The sequence below is a fragment of the Peromyscus maniculatus genome, chromosome 2 (genome assembly GCF_049852395.1).
Source record: "Peromyscus maniculatus bairdii isolate BWxNUB_F1_BW_parent chromosome 2, HU_Pman_BW_mat_3.1, whole genome shotgun sequence".
NCBI lineage: Eukaryota > Metazoa > Chordata > Mammalia > Rodentia > Cricetidae > Peromyscus > Peromyscus maniculatus.
The window spans coordinates 85611456-85618232 of NC_134853.1; the positions used below are offsets into that span (position 1 = coordinate 85611456).

At 47.2% G+C, this 6777-nt stretch overlaps 1 long non-coding RNA gene across 1 annotated transcript; it reads right to left on the minus strand.

The window, feature by feature from the left end:
* Nucleotides 1-986: 986 nt before the first annotated feature.
* LOC143271657 (uncharacterized) lies at nt 987-4171 on the minus strand. The gene is made up of 3 exons (XR_013048860.1): nt 3847-4171; nt 1489-1642; nt 987-1390 (listed from the first exon to the last, which is right to left on the minus strand). It is a non-coding gene; the product is annotated as an uncharacterized LOC143271657 (long non-coding RNA).
* Nucleotides 4172-6777: the final 2606 nt, after the last annotated feature.

The following is a 6777-nucleotide window of genomic DNA, read 5'->3' on the forward strand; positions in this document are numbered from 1 at the left end:
TATATTGATGACTTCTGGCTGTGCCTCTTCAGCTGGGAAAGTGAAGTACCTATTTTCTTGGACAGGGGGCTGGGGTTCTAGTGTGTCCCCCGAAGTTTCCTATGTTAACATTTGTTTCCCATTGAGAGATATTAAGAGAGCAGAAAGTTTATCTGATTATGGTGTGGAGAGCTGAGCCTTTTGGATGTGATTAGGATTAGATAAGGTCATCAGAGTGGAGCCCCCATGACTGAAGCCTGGTGGCTGCAGAATTTAAAGGAGAAAGCTGGGCATGGTAGTTCATGCATGTTCCTGGGAAACTGAGACAAACGGTTCACAAGTTCAAGACAAGCTTGGACTACACAGAAGGCTCAGGGCCAGCCTAGGCTATGTAGAGACAGACAAACGTACATGGTTCAGTGAGTGAAGTGATGGCTGACCCAGCACGATGGCCTGCATTCAGATCCTCTGCACCTACATAAAACCCGGGTGTGGCATCCAGAGCTGGCAACTTCATCGCTGGGAGTCAAGACAGGCATGGAGACAGGTGCATCCCTGGAGCCGGACAGCCAGCTAGAAGAGCCAAAGTGACAAGCTAACATCTTGTTAACATCTTGTCAAGACTCTCTCAAAAAATAAGATGGAGAATGATAAAGGAAGCCATGTAACACATACATCCCTCTTACTCCCCCCCTACACATACCCTCATACTCTCTACATAAAAATAATATTAGTATAAATAATATAAAAACACCAATAGACAGGCAGAAGCGAGGGAAGAAATAAAGAGAAGGAAAAGGAGAGAGCATAAGAAACATCATAGGTACACTACTCCCCATCTCTTGCCCTCAGTGTCCTCCACTACCTTGGATGCTGTAAAACAGAACAAAACACACAGGCAATGAGGCTTGTGTGTTTATTTTACATAATGCGCAAAGGGGAATCATTTAAGGCGAACTTCCAAGCTTCTAGGGCAGGGCAGTCTGTCCTCAGTCAATCATCACATGCCCAAATTCCCTGATTGAGAACTTGCTTAAAGGACATTGCCCTGAGCAAAAATACTTGCAGCAGCCTGTCCCACTCTGCCCTGTATGGAAGCTGAGTTATTTTCCTGCTCATTTGATGATAAGTTATTATTATGTACCTGGAGAAAGATCTGAGGCTATGAACGTGGGTGTCATATAACCTTTCACTCAAAGGCGTTTAATGAAGAGCAAGCAGAATATCTGCATTTAATCTCCTTTGATTAAACAGCCAATGCCACGTCGGCATGCTGAGCTACTCAGGGCCTTATGTGCGCTGCAGTCAAATTTTCCATGGGTCGTTGTCCCAAGGCAGATCTACTTGCATGCCATGTTGCCGCCTTCTGCTAAATCTTAGTGCTTCCATCAGTACAACATGGCTGCCGTGGCTGTCGGGTGAAAGGGAAAACAAGAGCTTGTAACTTCTTGGCATGTAGAAAATGCTCGACAAATATTCCCCCTTCCTAGTCGACAGGCCAAAATGCACCTCTCAGGCTGAGCTTTCAAGTAATTGCTGGGTCTTTTCCAAATGGGACAGCAGATGATGAGCTTGGTGGTGCTATATTTGTCAGAGATGCTTCCACAGGCTGGTGGCCGACAGTCAAGCCACCATCAGACCAGCCCTTTTCGTGCCCCTGTCCCTATAAAGGTGGTGAGATGCCATCAGCAGCTGTGACCATGGTATTATTCTCCTCTCACTCTCAGAGGCAGAGGAATCAATCTGAAAACAACTAGGAATTAATGAGAGCTGTGTGTGAAGATTGTGGACATTGCTGATTAACTCTTGGGAATAAAAATTCTAGAAATAGTACAACTGGCTAGCAGAGCTGGCTCATTGTAAAGGCTTTAAACGCACTGTGCCGGGGAGCAGGACCGTGCCACCGGCAGCGTGAGAATGTCCCCTCCACAACCAATGTTCCTCCCCTCCCAACCTCACTGAAGCCCAGCGGTGCCACTTTTCTTTATTTTTGTTAAAATGAAGTCTGAAATTGCACAATGTCTAATTTTCCATGTTTTACTGAACATTTTCCATATATTCATCAACACATTGAACTTCTCCTTCTCCTCCTCCACCCTCCTCCCTCTTCCTCCTCCCCTCCCCTCCTCCTCCCTCCTCCTCCTCCTCCTCTTGTGTGTTACCCCTTCTTTTTTAAAGGCAGAATCTTTACTTGTGGATTTGTAAAACATCTTGGTGGTATAAATGCATACTATGATCATACACATGATGAGGGCTTGGGGTTGTTTTTGAACGTGGTATTTGATGGTTAAGATTTATTATTCTGTTTTTCAAAAGTGTCTAAAAAGTTAGCAGCAGCCAGCTATTCATCTGATAAACATTTGCAGATGGCTTGTTGAAAACATATGCCAGGCTCTGTGCCAGGCACTGGTGTCAGAAAAGAACAAAGCCCAAGTGTCTGTACTCCGAGAGATCCCAGGCTAGAGAAGGGATCTCCTCTGTCTAGGAAAAGCAGTGCCATTTGCAGAGGGCCACGCAGGCTGCGCATCCCTCATTGGCACAGCGGAGATGCTCTGAAATCTGAGGCTTTCTGAGCCCTGACACGCAGCACTAAAGGGACGATCTAGGGGACACCTGGCCAGCCGCTATGGCGACATGGTCAGATTTGGACCATCACCTGTTTTATAAATAACCTTTTATTGGGACACAGCAAGGCCCAGCCACTCACACAGTCCCTGCTGCTTTTGTGCGGCATGACAGAGAGGCGTGTCGCTGACCCAAACCCACAGACCCTAAAACGCTGGCTAGTCTTTATGTGCGTGCGTGCGCGCGCACGTGAGTGTTTGTGGAAGCCAGAGGTCAACGTTGGCAAGCTGCCTCAGTCACTCTCCATTTTATTTTGTGTGTAGTGTGTATATGTGATGCATATGGGTGGGTGTGTGGGTGCATGTGCCTGTGTGCACAGAATCCAAAGGCAGTCATTGGGTGTCCTTCTCTGTCACTACCCACCTTATTCTTTTGAGCCAGCATCTCAACTGGAAAGCTCCTTTGGGCTAGGCTGGCTACACAGTGAACTTCCATGATCTACCTCCTCTCTCTGCCCTCTGATGCTGGGGCACAGGCACACACAGCCATGCTTGACTTCCTTTTAATATGGGTGCTAGGGATTAACTCAGATCCTCACAGCTGCACAGCAAATGCTCTGACCCACTGAACTATCTTCCCAGCCCAGCTACCTTATTTTTTGAGGCAGGATCTGTCACGGAACCTGGAGCTCACCCATTCATCTCGACTGGCCAGCAAGCCCCAGGGATGCCCCTGCCTCTGTCCCTCCAGTGCTGGGATTATAAGCAGGTATGTTACTGTACCAAGGTGTATGTGGGTCCTGAGGATCAAACGCAAGTTGTTCTGCGTGTGCAGTAAACACTATATCAACTAAGCCATCTTTCCAGCCTGTTTGAAAGTGGCCCGAGCCAAAGGATGCTTACTCAAAACTGCACAAAAGTTTGGAACAGCATCCAAACTAAACTTCAGGATTCTTCAACTCAGATCTACGCTTCCTCTGTCATTCTACTAAGATGCACTAAGTACTGACTGGAACATATGCCTGCAGCTACAAGTTTGAAGATGACAGGGCTTGCAGATGCTCCCTGAAGGGCCCATAAGCAGCATCGAAGACATCAGGTAAAAAAATAACCATCTAGAAAAAAAAAATCTATCACTGGGGAGAGAGCAAGTGCTGCTCTTTCCTCCCCACCTCTGCAAGGGTGGCAAGAGCTCCACACACTTTATTCTTGCCATCTGCCACCACTTTTGCTCCCTACACCTGGATTCTCCCACAGACAGCCACCTCCATCACAGCAGCTTCAGGGTTGAAGTCAGACCAACCTCAGAGTTCATCTCCAGGCACGGCCAGCATCTCTGTCCAGGAACACCCAGGTGATGATGTCTCATCTGCTGGATCCTCTAGGACTCAGCAGAATCCTGTCCCTAGATTGGCTAAGCTGGTGGGTCATCAGCCTGTCATATAACACTGGTTAAAGAGAATCAGTCACCCGGAGAGGCAAACTACTGCTAGATGGCCGCATTCGGGTCATCACCTATTTTACAAGTAGTTGGTGGGCTGGAAAGATGACTCATCTGTTAAAGGCTAGACTCACAACCAAAAATATCAGTAATTGGTGGTTGCTATTGGGAGGTGTGACCAGGATTGAAGCCCCCATAGAAACCAACAGAACCAGAGCCTTGGAGCTTCTTACGATGATGCCAGATATAAATCTGGGTTCTTCCATCGCTCCAGTCAATTTCCTCTTTGCTTCGAGCCTTGTAGCACTGGGATTCCCATTGTCAGTAGACAACTCTGGCTAATATGCTTGTTTTTCCAGGCAACTGTCACCCCATCCTCTTCTGAACCCTTGCCTCCCCCACATTCTCTCTGCCTGCTGGTGACACCGGCCTTCTCCATCTAGGAATATAAATTTAGGGAACTGTAGTGCTAACAGCATGTCAGAGTAGAGCTGGCCAAGTTTGATAATGAATCCATCTGACAGTGTGAGCCGATCTGCGCTTATTCAAACCCCCATTCAGTGCTTCCCACGGCAATGATAAGCACGCTGCTCTTGGTATTGTCTGTCTCCAGCTTAATGATGTGGTGTTTCCACTTAGGATCTTGATAGGCTCATGACTGTGGAAATGATGCCTTTCGGAGGAGGCTGGCCATATGTTGTGAGCTGAATGCACCAAAAACATCTGGGAGTAGGAGAGATACTGGGAGGACCTGCTGATCTGCACCTCATGTTTTCCAGAGACTTCTCATTTTGGAAGGCAGTTTTTCACTTCCATTTGAATCTGCCTCTAGAATTGGCATCTTACTATGCCAGGGGGATGCCGGGAAAGGGGCAATTAAGGGCTTTCTGGTTTGGCTCCATCTTGGATCTCCAAGATTTGCTTCTTTGGAATTTCCTGTGGAGTTTTCTGAGAGTCCAGATTCCAGTCTCCATCCCTCATAAGACTCTGGGTCCGTAGATCTGGGAAAGGCAGCTTCAGTTCTTATAGAGGCCTCTAGTTCTGAAGAGCAGCCATGTTGTAGAATTATTGACATGAAATGTCCAGAAGCCAGAGTCCTTCTTCATCTTCAGGGTCTTCCCCATTTGTTGTCCATGGTTCCTGCCCATCAAGTCTCTAAGATCCACACCACCACCACTACCACCGACCCTGTCTCTGCTGTGGCCTATGTGGAACTGCTTTTGTGAGAAGCAAAGTGCAAAACTACTAGTCAAATGTAACCCTGACACTTTCCATTGAGAAAACCATCCCAGGATCAGGAAAGGTCAAATGAGTGTCCAATATAATAAGGACTCATAGTGAGCCCTGAGGCGTAGCAATCGGGAGGCAACCCTGGGGGGCTGGATGCTGCAGATTCTCCTGGGGTTGGTCTCACATCTTCTGGACTATAGGCTCAGATGCTGTTCTGTGGCCAGCTGCTCAGCCTCCCACCACTGTCCGTGCATTTCTGTTACCAATAGGATAGGCAGAAATTTGCTGCCCATGGAGGAAAGAGGCTTCTTCCCTTTCTTCCCCTTTCCCTAGCTCTTCTACATAGTTTCAGCTGTGCAGGGCCCATAGAGAACTTCTATGTGTGTGGCAATGATTTTATATATATATAATATATATATATATATATATATGTGTGTGTGTGTGTGTGTGTGTGTGTGTGTGTGTGCATTCATATGGAGGCTAGAGGTTGGATGTCTTCCTCTATGGGTCCCCACCTTATTTTTGAGACAGGGTCTCTCACTGAACCAGGAGTGTGCCTACTGGCTAGACTAGCTGGCCAACAAGTCTTCAGGGGTCCCCCTACCCACAAATGCCCAATGGTAGGGTTTTGCTGTTGGGAATTTTAATATTGATTGGGCAGCTCACTGACCCCAGCATTCATATATAAGCTATATTTCCTTCTCCTTGGACAGGTGGGGTGAATCCAGGTCATGGGAACCTATTCTTCCCACCCCCTCCAACCCTTCAGTCTCCCGTACCTAACCCAGGGTTTCATATACTCACTCAGCCGCTGGCTCAGGCCCAACTGTGTCCATTCCAATGTGTTGGCAAGAGTGAGTGATGGAGACCGCAGACCATTACTCAGGAGAGGGTGATGGTGAGTCACTATGAGAGGCTCTTTTCCCAGTCTATCCACTCTACCCCAGGCTGTGCTTCGAGACAGAGAATAATAATACCCTTTGGACTTGTCTCTTAAAAATAGAGTCAGCGGAGTCTGTGGCTGTGGGGGGAGAAGTCGTGGAGTCAGGTGCTCAGGCCAGCTGGATTCGGTTCAGTATCGGGCACTGGCTCCTGCTTTGCAAAGCTGTCATTCATGAGTGCTGTCCTAGGCAAATCCCGTTCCAGTCTTTTGAAGCTTGCAGAACCTTTCCAAATGTGATATACAGTAAGGACACAGTCTATACACATCAATGCAAGATTTTCCACTTAATTTTAGAGGTTCCTGAAAACCCCTGAGAAAAGTCACAGGCTACTAACAAAGAATTTCTGCTCTAGGGAATCTATTTGTTATATGTATATTTAGATATTGTTTTTCTAATTTCTGCACCTTGTTCTCCAAAAACCAAAAATTTTCTGTGGTTGCTTCCAGTCCTGGTGGAATGTACTCCTAGTAGAGAGAAAACACAAAGGTTTTCTTATTTAGGGTGTCTGCAGGGAGGGATCGGCTATCAGAAGGTGCATACACACTGCAAAGCTCACCAGCAAAAGGAGATGGATGGTAAAAGATCGGCCAACTCCAGAGCCACGGCAGCTATTAAACAA